At 41.7% G+C, this 13,564-nt stretch overlaps 1 protein-coding gene across 1 annotated transcript in view; it reads right to left on the bottom strand.

The window, feature by feature from the left end:
* The window catches only part of USP20 (ubiquitin specific peptidase 20), a 213,834-nt gene that overhangs the window by 49,798 nt on the left and 150,472 nt on the right, over nt 1–13,564 (bottom strand). The gene's annotated exons all lie outside the window — the stretch shown is intronic.

Below are 13,564 nucleotides of genomic sequence, written 5' to 3'. Positions count from 1 at the left end.
AGATCACAAGTGGAGCAGAAAACGTTAGCACTATTGTGCGTTAATAAGACTGTTCCTATGGGGTCATGCAGTACAATTCTTGTTGGATATTGCTCAAGTGCTAGATAGTGCACAATAAATGATCACAAGTACTGGAGTTCTTTATTTACTGCTATGCAACACTATTGTAATGAAACTTAAGCATAAAACACACATACACATATATATTATACTTCTATTAACTCATTTGCTTCGTTCTCCTGATATCCTCTTGTCATTAGCTCACCTTGTGTGCTCAGCTAGCTCCCAGTAGTGCATTAATGCTCCTTCAACAAAGGATAAAAAGAGAATGAAGCATGTTTAATAGAAGTAAACTGGAAAGTCGTTTAAAACTGCATGTTCTGTCTGAATCATGAAATAATTGGGATTAATGTCCCTTTAAGGGAACAGGAGAAGGAAGTATTTAACCCCACCTGTTTCTTCTATTACACAAGTGCATGTTCATTCATCTTACGTATACAGAGCTGTGATTGGTTAGCAGGGTCCTTCTGGTGGGGGCCGGAAATCAGTGAAATACTTCACAATGAACTTATCTGACAAAACAAACTTTTTTTAAAAATACTAAAATATGAAGCGCCAGTTTCATTAACCCCTTAATGACCAGTGCTGGATGTCGTGAGGTGTCCGCGCACCAATGCAATTTCCTCATGTCTTCGGAGTGAGCATAACCGAGGACACCCCAGGCTAACGTTCGCAGAGACAGGGTGCCCCTGTGATCCCAGACCTGTCAGTGCGCTGCCTCTATTCATGAGATACAAGCTGCAATCAGTCTCTCTCATGCTGCTGCTGGCAGTACAGTGTCACAAATAACCCTATGTATACAATCACTTTGGGAGCCCCAATGCATGCTGGTATCAGGCTCATTGTCGCCAATTACTGGATGCCTCAGGCATGAGACATGATGCACAAAACAGTGGCCCATGGTCATGTGATCACTGTGGCAGCCAATCACAATGATCACATGTCAAAAATGACAAGCCCTTGTTTGTTAACAATGTCTTGTCTTGGCCCCTCCTCTCCTGTCTTAGTGAACACGTATGTATGTTATTTTGAAAAAGTTTATTTTTTTTTATAAATTTTATTTTAATAAAGTGTTTTTTTTTACCCTATAATTTTATTTTCTGCCCTTGGCGATAATAGTCTTCAACATAATGGCTAAGATTATGAGCGGCACATTAACAGTTACACGTGGGCGAAAATAAAATTATGCTTACCTGATAAATTTCTTTCTGAACATGGAGAGTCCACAACGTCAATCCAATTACTAGTGGGATATTCACTCCTGGCCAGCAGGAGGCGGCAAAGAGCACCACAGCAAAGCTGTTAAGTGTCACTTCCCTTACCCATAACCCCAGTCATTCAGCCAAAGGGAAATGGAAAAAGAAGAAACACAAAGGTGTAGAGGTGCCTGAGGTTTAGTAAAAATGTACTGTCTAATCTAAACTCGGACTCTCCATGCCCGGAAAGAAAGACATTTATCAGGTAAGCATACATTTTATTTTATTTCCTAAGACATGGAGAGTCCACAACGTCATTCCAATTACTAGAGGGAACCCAATACCCAAGCTAGAGGACACGGAATGAACAGGGAGGGAGAACAAGACAGGCAGACCTAAACAGAAGGCACCACCACTTGAAGAACCTTTCTCGCAAAAGAGGCCTCGGCCGAGGCAAAAGTATAAAATTTGGAACAAGTATGCAGAGAGGACCATGTTGCAGCCTTGCAAATTTGTTCCACAGAAGCTTCACTTTTGAAAGCCCAAGAAGAGGAAACAGCCCTAGTGGAATGAGCTGTAATTATCTCAGGAGGCTGCTGTCCAGCAGACTCATAGGCAAAACAAATCATACTTCTCAACCAGAGGGAAAGAGAAGTAAAAGTACCCTTCTGACCTTAACGCTTTCTTGAGAAACAAACAAACAGGGCAGAAGACTGGCGAAAATCCTTAGTAGCCTGTAGGTAGAATTTGAGAGCACACACAACATCCAAATTATGTAACAGGATTAGGTCAGAGAGAAGGAACAACAATTTCCTGATTAATATTTCTATCCGAAACCACCTTAGGGAGAAATCCCAATTTAGTACGAAGGACCACCTTATCCGCATGAAAAATAAGGTAAGGTGAATCCCACTGCAGAGCCGAGAGTTCAGAAACTCTCCAAGCAGAAGAAATTCTAGGAATCCTGACCGTACTCCAAGAGTAGCCCTTCTATTCACACCAAAAAAGGTATTTACGCCACACCTTATGGTAACAGGCATGCGAGCCTGCAGCATGGTATCAATGACGGACTCAGAAAACTCACGCAAAGCCAGAACTAAGCGTTCAATCTCCAAGCAGTCACCTTCAGAGAAACGAGATTTGGATGGAGGAAAGGACCCTGAGTTAGAAGGTCCTTCCTCAGAGGTAACCTCCAAGGAGCTAGAGATGATATCTTCACTAGATCTGCAAACCAGATCCTGCGAGGCCTTGCAGGAGCTATTAGAATTACAGACACTCTCTCCTGTTTGATACAAGCAATGACTTGTGGAAGGAGCGCAAACGGAGGAAACAGGTATGCTAGACCGAAATCCCAAGGAACCGGCAGAGCATCTATCAGAGCAGCCTGAGGATCTCTTGACCTTGAACCGTACCTTGGAAGCTTGGCGTCCTGACGAGACGCCATCAGGTCCAAGTTTGGCACCCCCACTTGAGAGTTAACCTGGAGAACACCACCGGATGGAGAGCCCACTCCCCAGGATGTAAAGTCTGTCTGCTCAGGAAATCCACCTCCCAGTTGTCCACTCCTGGAATGTGGATGGCAGACAGAAGACAAATGTGAGCTTCCGCACACTGAAGCTCACCTCCTTCATGGCCAAGGAACTCAGAGTTCCCCCCTGGTAGTTGATGTAAGTCACTGAGGTAATGTCCAACTGGAACCTGAAAAAACGGGCTAAAGACAACTGAGGCCAGGCCATCAGAGCATTAAAGATCGCTCTCAACTCCAAGATGTTTATGGGGAGAGAAGACTCCCCCCGAGTCCATAGGCCCTGAGCCTTTAACAAGTCCCAGACTGCTCCCCAGACTAGCAGGCTGACGTCCGTGGTCACAATCACCCAGGAGGGTCTCCGGAAGCATGTGCCCTGAGACAGATGATCCTGAGAAATCCTCCGTCAGAAAAAATCTTCATAGATAGGGAATCTATGCTGGTCCCTAAGAAACACACCCTTGTAGCTGGAACAAGGGAACTCTTCTCTAGATTCAGTGTCCATCCATGGGAACGTAGAAAAAAAGACAACAAGATCTCTGGATGAGAGTTTGCTTGTTGAAAAGATGGCGCCTGAACCAATATGTCGTCCAGGTAAGGTGGCACCGCAATTCCCCGAGACCTGACAACTGCCAAGAGAGCCCCCAGAATCTTTGAGAAAATTCTGGGAGCTGTGGCAAGGCCAAACGGAAGAGCAACAAACTGAAAGTGCTTGTCTAGAAAAGCAAATCACAGGAACTAGTAATAATCCCGGTGGATAGGAACATGAAGGTAAGCGTCCTTCAGCTCTATGGTTGTCATAAACTGACCCTCTTGAACTAAAGGAAGAATGGAACGAATGGTTTCCTATGTGAAGGACGGAACCCTGAGAAACTTGTTGAGACACTTTAGGTGTAAAATAGGTTGAAAAGTTCCCTCTTTCTTGGGAACCACAAACAGATTTGAATAAAACCCTATACCCTGTTCTCTTACTGGAACAATCACTCCCAGGGAGGAAAGGTCCTGAACGCACTTTAAGAATGCCTCTCTTTTTACCTGATCAGCAGATATCCTTGAGAGGAGAAATCTGCCCTTGGGAGGACAAGATTTGAGTTCTATTTTGTACCCCTGAGATACTATATGTCCACAGCCCAAGGATCTGGGACACCTCATCTCCACGCTTGATGAAACAAGGAAAGTCTGCCCCCCACTTGTTCCGATCCCGGACCGGGGGCAGACCCTTCATGCTGACTTAGTTTCAGCTGAGGTTTTCTTTGATTGCTTCCCCTTATTCCAAGACTGATTGGGTCTCTAAGAAGACTTGGGCTGCTCCTGCCTGGAGGAGGGAGAGGAAGACTTCTGACCTTTGAAGTTACGAAAGGAACAAAAATTACTTTGACATTCTTTAGGTCTATTCTTCTTGTCTTGTAGTAGAAAAGACCCCTTTCCACCCGTAATTTCAGAAATAATTTCTGCCAGACCAGGACCAAACAGGTTCTTACCCTTGTAAGGTAGCTACAGTAGCTTGGACTTGGAGGTTATATCAGCTGATTAAGATTTAAGCCACAGAGCCCTGCAGGCTAGAACAGTGAAGCCAGACATCTTGGCTCCCAGTCTAATGACTTGCATGTTAGCATCAGAGATAAAGGAATTGGAAAGTTGATCCTATCTTGGATCTCCTCCAACGGAGTCTTCTCTAAAATCAATTCGGAAAAGGCACTGCATCAATAAGATGCTTCACTAGCTACTGTGGCAATACAAACTGCAGGTTGCCATTATAGACCCTGATGCACATACATTTTCTTTAAATAAGCCTCCAGCTTTTTGTCCATGGGAACCTTAAAAGAACAGCTATCCTCAATAGGAATCGTGGTTTTCTTAGCCAGAGTAGAAATAGCCCCTTCTACTTTAGGCACTGTGTGCCAAGAGTCTCGAATGGAGCCAGCAACAGGAAACATCTTCTTAAAAATGGGAGACAGGGAGAAAGGTATCCCAGGTTTATCCCATTCCTGTGCAATGATCTCCGACATACGGTCTGGAAAAGGAAAAACTTCCACAGAGGAAGGAACATCATAGTATTTGTTAAGCTTACTAAATTTCTTAGGGTTGACAGTGACAGAAGCGTCTGAGTCATCCAAAGTAGCCAAAACCTCCTTAAGCAATAAACGGAGGTGTTCAAGCTTAATCTAAAGTTTACCTCTTCAGAATCAGACAAAGGATTTATACTGTTAGAATCTGAGATTTCACCTTCAGAGGCTACCGAGGTATCCTCCTCATCAGACTTATGAGGGAGGTCAACCTTTGCGGCAGAGAGACAACTTACTATCTAAAAATGCTTAGTTTTCCACTTGCGCTTCCCCAACATGGGAAAAGCAGATAATGCCACAGATACCGCAGCAAAATCTATTGGCAAAAAAACTCCTCCGGGAGGCTGAGAGGAACTGCAGGGCACTGTATGTGATGCCATAGAGGCTTGGGACGTTAGAGGAGAAAGCTGTGGCACCGCCTGAACAGCATCATCCTGAGAGACATTAGGCTCAGAAACAAGTAATTTATCCTTACATTTTAAGTTTTTTTTCTAGACATGAGGAGCAAAATTGCATAGGTAAAACAATTTGGGCCTCTAGACACAAACATCTATAAATAGAAACAGACTCCTGCTCCATGTCCATAGCTGAAATGAGTCCCAAAAATTAGAGGAATGACAATTATTTAAAAATGACACTGTCACTTTAAATCTTAAATCCCTCAGAGCAAATTCGAGCCCAAAAAAATAGCCCTAAATAAGGACCTCTACACCTCAGACAGTCTGAGGTGCCCTACCTGAAAATCTGGAGTATTTTCAATATTGCAAAACATCAAAAGGACTATCCTGCAGATCGTATGATCACAGGAGAGGCTGTCAGAAAAAATGCAGCTCCGCTCAGTCTGTAAGCGGAAGAGCGAGAAGTCACATGACCAGACGAAAACAAACTGTGCAACAAAAATGAAAGCGCGTGTTTCTATAAACAGCCGTGTAAGACCGGAATTGGGAAATCCCCAAATCAGTCCACAACAGAGCCCCAATAAACAGATATAAGCCACATAATAAAACATTACATGTTAAGGTTTCTCCTCCATACACAGTAAGGGAAGATTAACCCCTTAGTCTCCTGTCACATACTAAAAGTGCCTGCACCCTGCCTAAGTAAATCCTATATAAAGAATAGAACATGCCCCGCATAGAATTGCAGCAAAATCTTCTGAAGTGCAAGTCTCCAAAACCTAGAAGACAAAAGCACTTACCTGCAATCTAGCTGTCCGGCAGGAAGACAGCTCACAAGGCGTGAAAGGACACATACTCCTTACAGAGACCTGTAGAAAAAGGAAAGAACAGAGTAACCAACTCTGGCTTTCTCTGACTAGGGCAGTAATATGTTAGAAAAAGTAAGGACCACCTCACCACTTCCTAAGTGCTTAAAAGCCACCACTACTCTTACTCAAGAGATTGACGTGGACACAGCTAAACCCAAATACTTGATTGCAGGGAAAAGTACCTGAAAAAGGAATCAATATCTTCAGACACAGAACTTCACCTCCTCTAATTACAGAGGCAAAGAGAATGACTGGGGGTTATGGGTAAGGCAAGTGACACTTAACAGCTTTGCTGTGGTGCTCTTTGCCTCCTCCTGCTGGCCAGGAGTGGATACCCCACTAGTAATTGGAATGACGTCGTAGACTCTCCATGTCTTAGGAAAGAAAACAAAATTTATGCTTATCTGATAAATTTATTTATTTCCGGACATGGAGAGTCCACAGCGTCATTCTAATTACTAGTGGGATATCAAACTCCTGGCCAGCAGGAGGAGGCAAAGAGCACCCCAGGAAAGCTGTTAAATGTAACTTCCCTTACCATTAATCCCCAGTCATTCCGTCGAAGGAAAATGGAAAAAGAAGGGAGAAAAGGAAATAACAACAAATAGTGAAGTCCTATATACACCAATTATATAAAAAAGAGGTGGAAGTATCTACTCACACTCTTAGGAGCTATAACTTACTCTTGTACTTGTAGCATAAATTAAAATAGTTAAAAGGCCACCACTCTCTCATATCTTTTTGCTATCCTTTTGGTCTATATATATATATATATATATATATATATATATATATATAAATAAACTAATAACATTGGGATATCATTCCAGTGAGAGTGAGTGTTTACCCATAATTGATAGCAATATTTGATTTGACAAATATTATAAAATATAATTTTAAAAAACAAGAAAGAAAATAACTTAATCTCTATAAATCCATCCTAATAAAATATTCCCAGTGGGAATATTTTATTAAGATTGATTTATAGATATTAAGTTATGTTCTTTCTTCTTTTTTAAAATTATATGTAATAATACTATATTGCTATCAATTATGGGTAAACACTCACTCTCACTGGAATGTTATTAGTTTTTATATATTTGTATTTATTTAGGTACATTGTAAAATGATAAATAGACCAAAATGATGGCAAACAGATATGAGACCAGTTTGGGAGAGTGGTTAACACACTGGTCTTTTAACTATTTTAATGTATGCTATTAATATGAGTTCGATTCTGTTTGGGAAATATGAAGAAAATATATTTTAAAATATCTTTTATGGTAACAAATAAATATGTATGTTTAATTTTATTTATGTATATAATGTATTTGTATTTTAAACATTAATGGCTTATGTGTTATTTCTTTGATGTTCCCACATTGACACTTTTCCTAAATACGTATTAGATATAAGTACAAGAGTTTGTCTCATAAAGATTTAACCAAATGGACAATTAAGAAGAACATATAGGAAAAAAGCTTAGACTATAAAGAAAGTAACGTGGGACACCTGGATATCCTTGAAAAAGCTGGCTACGAAAGATGAAATGTAAGTTGGATCTCATTGAACTCTGATGTCACAAAGAGGGTTAGGACTTTGAAATTTACACTCTGCAGCTGTCTGTGTTTGGTGATTCTACAGTCGGCTTTGTGTTTTACAATTGTTCCCTTATCCTGAGTGATTTTACTGGAGTAATAAATTGCTCTTACGAAGTTTGATGTCCCTTGATCCATCTATACTTTAACACATGAGCCGTTTTACTTAGAGCAAAGTTATAGCTCCCAAATGTGTAAGTAGATACTTCCACCTCTTTTTTATATAATCTGTGGATATAGGGCTTCACTGTGTTGTTATTTCCTTTTCTTCCAAGGATTTTAACTTCTGGATTCCTGAAGATCACATATCCTTCCTTACCAGCGCTTTATCACATTTTTTCTTTATTGGTTATATATTTGTTTTGTGATATTACAAGTTAACATTTATTTTTTGATTAACCAATACCTAAGCTAGAGGACACGGAATGAATAGGGAGGGAGAAAAAAGGCAGGAGGACCTAAACCGAAGGCACTACCGCTTAAAGAACCTTTCTCCCAAAGAAAGCCTCAGCCAAGGCAAAAGTATCAAACTTGTAGAAATTGGAAAAAGTATGCAAAGAGGACCATGTTGCCGCCTTGCAAATCGGTTCCACAGAAGCTTCATTTTTGAAAGCCCAAGAAGAGGAGACAGCCCTAGTGGAATGAGCCGTAATTCTCTCAGGAGGTTGCTCTCCAGCAGTCTCATAAGGCAAAACGAATCATACTTCTTAACCAGAGGAAAAGAGTAGTAGAAGTGGTCTTCTGACCCTTACGCTTTCCAGAGAAAACAACAAAAAGGGCAGAAGGATAGATAGCGCAGAAATATGACCCTTTAGAGTACTGAACGATAAACCCTTCTCCAGGCCATCCTGAGGAAAACACAAAATCCGGGGAATCCTCACCCGGCTCCAGGAGAACCCTTTAGATTTGCACCAATAAATATATTTATGCCATACCTTATGGTAAATCTTTTGAGTAACAAGTTTGCGAGCCTGGAGCATAGTTTCAATGACTGCTTCAGAAAAACAAAGTCTAGACAGAAGTAGGCTTTCAATCTCCAACCAGTCAGCTTCAGAGAATCTAGGTTTGGATGGAGGAAAGGACCCTGAATTAGAAGGTCCATCCTCAAAGGTAACAACCAGGGAGGTAGAGATGACATCTGTACCAGATCCGCGAACCAGATCCTGGGAGGCCACGCAGGAGCCATTAGAATTACTGACACTCTCTCCTGTTTGATACGAGCAATGAATCAAGGAAGGAGAGCAAATAGAGTAAACAGGTAAGCCAGAGAGAACATCCAAGAAACCGCTAGAGCATCTATCAGAACGGCTTGAGGATCTCTTGACCTTGAACCGTACTTTGGAACCTTGGCGGGATGCCATTAGATCCAACTCTGGAACCCCCCACTTGAGGGTTATCTGAGAGAACACTTCCGGATGGAGCAGTGACGTGCAGTGACGTCAGAGGCTGGTGAGGCAGTGGCTAGGATACGCCTTCATTCTTTAGATATCCTTTGTTGAAGAAATAGCAATGCACATGGGTGAGCCAATCACATGAGGTATCTATGTGCAGCCACCAATCAGCAGCTACTGAGCATATTTAGATATGATTTTCAACAAAGGACATCAAAAGAATGAAGAAAATTAGATATTAGATGTAAATTGGAAAGTTATTTAAATTTGCATATGGGTTTCATCCACCGGATGAAAGGTCTGTCTGCTCAGAAAATCTGCCTCCCAATTGTCCACTCATGGAATATGGATGGCAGATAGAAGACAATCGTGAGCTTCCGCCAACTGCAAAATGCAAGTCACCTCCTTCATGGCCAAGAAAATGTGAGTTCCTCCTTGATGGTTGATGTAAGCCACTGAGGTGATATTGTCTGACTGAAATCTGATAAAAAGGACTAAAGATAATTGAGGACATGCTGTCAAAGCATTGAAGATTGCTCTCAACTCCAAGATGTTTATGGGAAGAGAGGACTCTTCCCAAGACCACAAGCCCTGAGCCTTCAGAGAACCCCAAACAGCTCCCCAGCCTGACAGGCTGGCGTCCGTAATCACAATCACCCAGGAAGGTCTCAGGAAGCAAGTGCCCTGAGACAGATTTTCCTGTGAAATCCACCATGAGAGTCTCTTGTTAGGGGGTCCAGCGTTAGCCTCTGTGATAAATCTAAATGGTCTTCATTCCATTGATGGAGCATGCAAAGCTGCAGAGGTCGCAGATGGAACCGAGCAAAAGGAATGATGTCCATAGAAGCCACTGATGCATGAAAGGCAGACTGGAGGGAAAGGCAGGAATCAAGAAGTTTGGATTTTCTGACCTCCGTCAGGAAAATCTTCATGGACAGATAATCTATGACTGTCCCTAGGAAAACCACTCTTGTAGAAGGAACTAGAGAACTCTTTTCCAGATTCACTTTCCACCCTTGTGAACGTAGAAAAGGCAACAACATCTCTGTATGAGATCTTGCTAGTTGAAAAGATGTCTGAGCCAAGATGTCGTCTAGATAAGGCGCCGCCGCAATTCCCTGGGATCTGATCACTGCCAAAAGAGCTCCAAGAACCTTTGTGAATACTCTGGGAGATGTGGCAAGACCAAACGGAAGAGCAATAAACTGGAAATGTTTGTCCAGAAAGGCAAACCTTAGGAACCGGTAATGATCCCTGTGAATGGGAATGTGTAAATACTTGTCCTTTAGGTCTATGGTCGTCATGAACTGACCTTTCTGAATCAATGGAAGAATGGAATGCATAGTTTCCATCTTGAAGGACGGAACCCTCAGGAATTTGTTGAGGCACTTGAAATCTAGGATTGGTAGAAAAGTTCCCTCCATTTTTGCAATAACAATAGATTTGAATAGAATCTTAGACCCTGTTCCTCTAGAGGGATTGGTACAATAACTCCCAGGGAGGATAGGTCCTTTACCCAATTTAAGAAGGCCTCCCTCTTTACCTGGTTTGAGGATAGTCTTGATAGGAGAAATCTGCCCCATGGAGGGAGAGATTTGAATCCGATTTTAAAACCCTGGGATAGTATGGCCACAGCCCATGGATCTGGGACATCTCGTATCCAATAGATTGGTTTGGGGTATACTGAGGCGCCAACTAATACCTTTTCGCCCAAGGGTGGTGGTCCCTAGCTGACCCCGTTAAATGTAAGAAATATGTGAATAAGACCTAGGCGCCAATCCTACGGAGGCTAAGGTATTGAGACTGCTAGTGTATTAAAAATAGAATTTAATAGATAAAATCAGCTTAAATCAATAAAAGATGGTTGCATACATAAAAATGGTTGCATACATAAAACAGTCATGGATCCATGTTAACAATGAATGTACAATATTGAAAAACAATATTAGAATAAAAACACAATTTACAGTAAGCAGTTGAAATGCACAATGATGAAAAACACAATGTTCAGATAATATGTGTGTATGTGTGAAAAATTGAGTCCAATGAATAGAGTGAACAAACTGAGATCAACAATCCATATAGAGGTGATTCCAGTGGATATTAAAAAGTCCTTAGTGATCAAAAAATTTCCTTAGTGATCAAACATTTTTTTGATGAATCCTGTGAAAAAGTCAGTGAGATAAAAAATCAGAAAAGTGATCCAGTGATAAAAATAAAAATAATCATGTGATAAAAAATAATGCTGGGGGATGCTTCCGGGCGGCGGCCATGATAGCTGCATATTTCAGGGGCTGAAGAGCTGGATCAATATATCCATTGCATATCATCTGACTACGGCTTCATCTAAGGTCGAAAGTGCTATATATCTAAACCATAGATCCTACTGATCAGTTTGACCTAAAAAGTGGAGCTAACTTCTTCCCTGTTATACTGGAACGGTGAGGTACGCAGTGGCGGCCCAGAACAAGGCCCGACCGTCACCTAACACCCCCGGTGATCCGGGTACAACAGCTTACTAAGCTGTCCTTCTATAAATACTGCGCTATGGCACTCAATACTTGCCTATCAGAAGCTGCAATTAACTCCTTATTGGAAGAACATTTTCAGAAACTGGCCTCTTTAATATCCAGTGGGCTCAGTACTCGACCCCAGTCCGCCCCGCAAGCAGATGAGGACCGACTTTCTTTAGCACCTCCGGAGGTCTTGCTAAGAGCTGAGATATCCCTACCGCCCTCTCACACCGTAACTAACTTACCTGCCCCTCCGGCTAAAGTTGCGATCAGAACATTGTCACTGAGGCCGTGGCCTAAAGGGGGCCGTATACCTCGCAGGACCGGGCGTGGGAGAAGATGGCGGCGAAAATCAAACCAGGTCCCCCTAACACTCCTCTCACCGAACAGCCGATATAAAGGGCTTGAACAGCTAGGTGGAGATATGTCTCGGCGGGCTTCCCTTGCTTCCAGAGACTCGTACACTGTGAGTACGATCAGATTAGCTGCAGTAAAGGGCCTGAGCGCTGGAAGTGCTTCATTGAGCTTCACTGGGCCACGAAACCCCACTGTCTATCAGGCCATATGGAATCCAACCCCACCGGCGGGTTGTGCGCACTTTCTGGGACGCACTGGTATAGGCTAACTCTGTGGAGCAATTTCCCATCACCGTTAACCGTGGGGGTTTACATCTGAACATGAGCGGTGCTGGGGATGTACTGTCACTTTGGATAATGCCGGTGGATTAGATGCTCAGACTGCCAGAGGTGCTTGACTATGTCCCCCTCCGCCATATTATCCGGCTATGTAACTCTATTAGATATAAAGGGATTATACACCTATCACAGGTATCAGGATAATATACATTTAACAGGAGTTCCTGTCTGGAGTCTTTTGTAATGATGAAGTCCCTTCTGATTATCTAAGAGACTCCTAGGAATAATGACCTTTGTTTATTTGTTAACGTAACTCTCCAATGCTGTTTTACCTAGCTTCTAACTTAAGAGATGTTGCCCTCCTTAAAGCTTTAATGTTTGGGCGCAGGTTTAATCTGGCTGCTTAGATAGAATGGGTATAATCAAAGTCCAAACCAGAGATTAGTTATTACACTGAACAGTATTGTCGCATGTTTGGATTTCTCACATGAATATCGATGTACATTCTAACATTCAGCTCATACCACAAAGCTAAGCTGTTTCCACCTAGTTTAATATATTCCCATATGGAGTATTGGGTAGGGGTAACATTGAATATCATTTTCATGTCATTACCAGCTATTTATTTTATATGGTAGCCAAAAATTTTCCTGCCAGCATACTTCAATTTACTATGTAGGCTTAGTTGGTGCTATGCCTCTTTTTACATCCTTAGAAATAACCACATGAGGTATAAAGCTGCACAGTGCTTATTATCATATGTTTAATCTACTAAAGACTCATTAGCCTAGCATATTTAGCTGCTATTCTTATTTTTATTGCATGCATCTGTTTGCAGATGATAGATTTATAGAGGTATGCCTTACTTACTCTACCTGTGTAAAATGGGCCAGTATAATCATAATATATATAGTTATTTTTATTGCATGCATCTGTTTGCAGATGATAGATTTATAGAGGTATGCCTTACTTACTCTACCTGTGTAAAATGGGCCAGTATAATCATAATATATATAGTTATTTTTATTGCATGCATCTGTTTGCAGATGATAGATTTATAGAGGTATGCCTTACTTACTCTACCTGTGTAACATGGGCCAGTATAATCATAATATATATAGTTATTTTTATTCCATGCATCTGTTTGCAGATGATAGATTTATAGAGGTATGCCTTACTTACTCTACCTGTGTAAAACGGGCCAGTATAATCATAATATATATAGTTATTTTTATTGCATGCATCTGTTTGCAGATGATAGATTTATAGAGGTATGCCTTACTTACGCTACCTGTGTAACATGGGCCAGTATA

This window comes from Bombina bombina, chromosome 12, assembly GCF_027579735.1.
Source record: "Bombina bombina isolate aBomBom1 chromosome 12, aBomBom1.pri, whole genome shotgun sequence".
In the NCBI taxonomy this organism is placed as follows: Eukaryota; Metazoa; Chordata; class Amphibia; order Anura; family Bombinatoridae; genus Bombina; species Bombina bombina.
The sequence above is the reverse complement of the archived record's forward strand: the minus strand, read 5'-3'. Positions and strand labels throughout refer to the sequence as shown.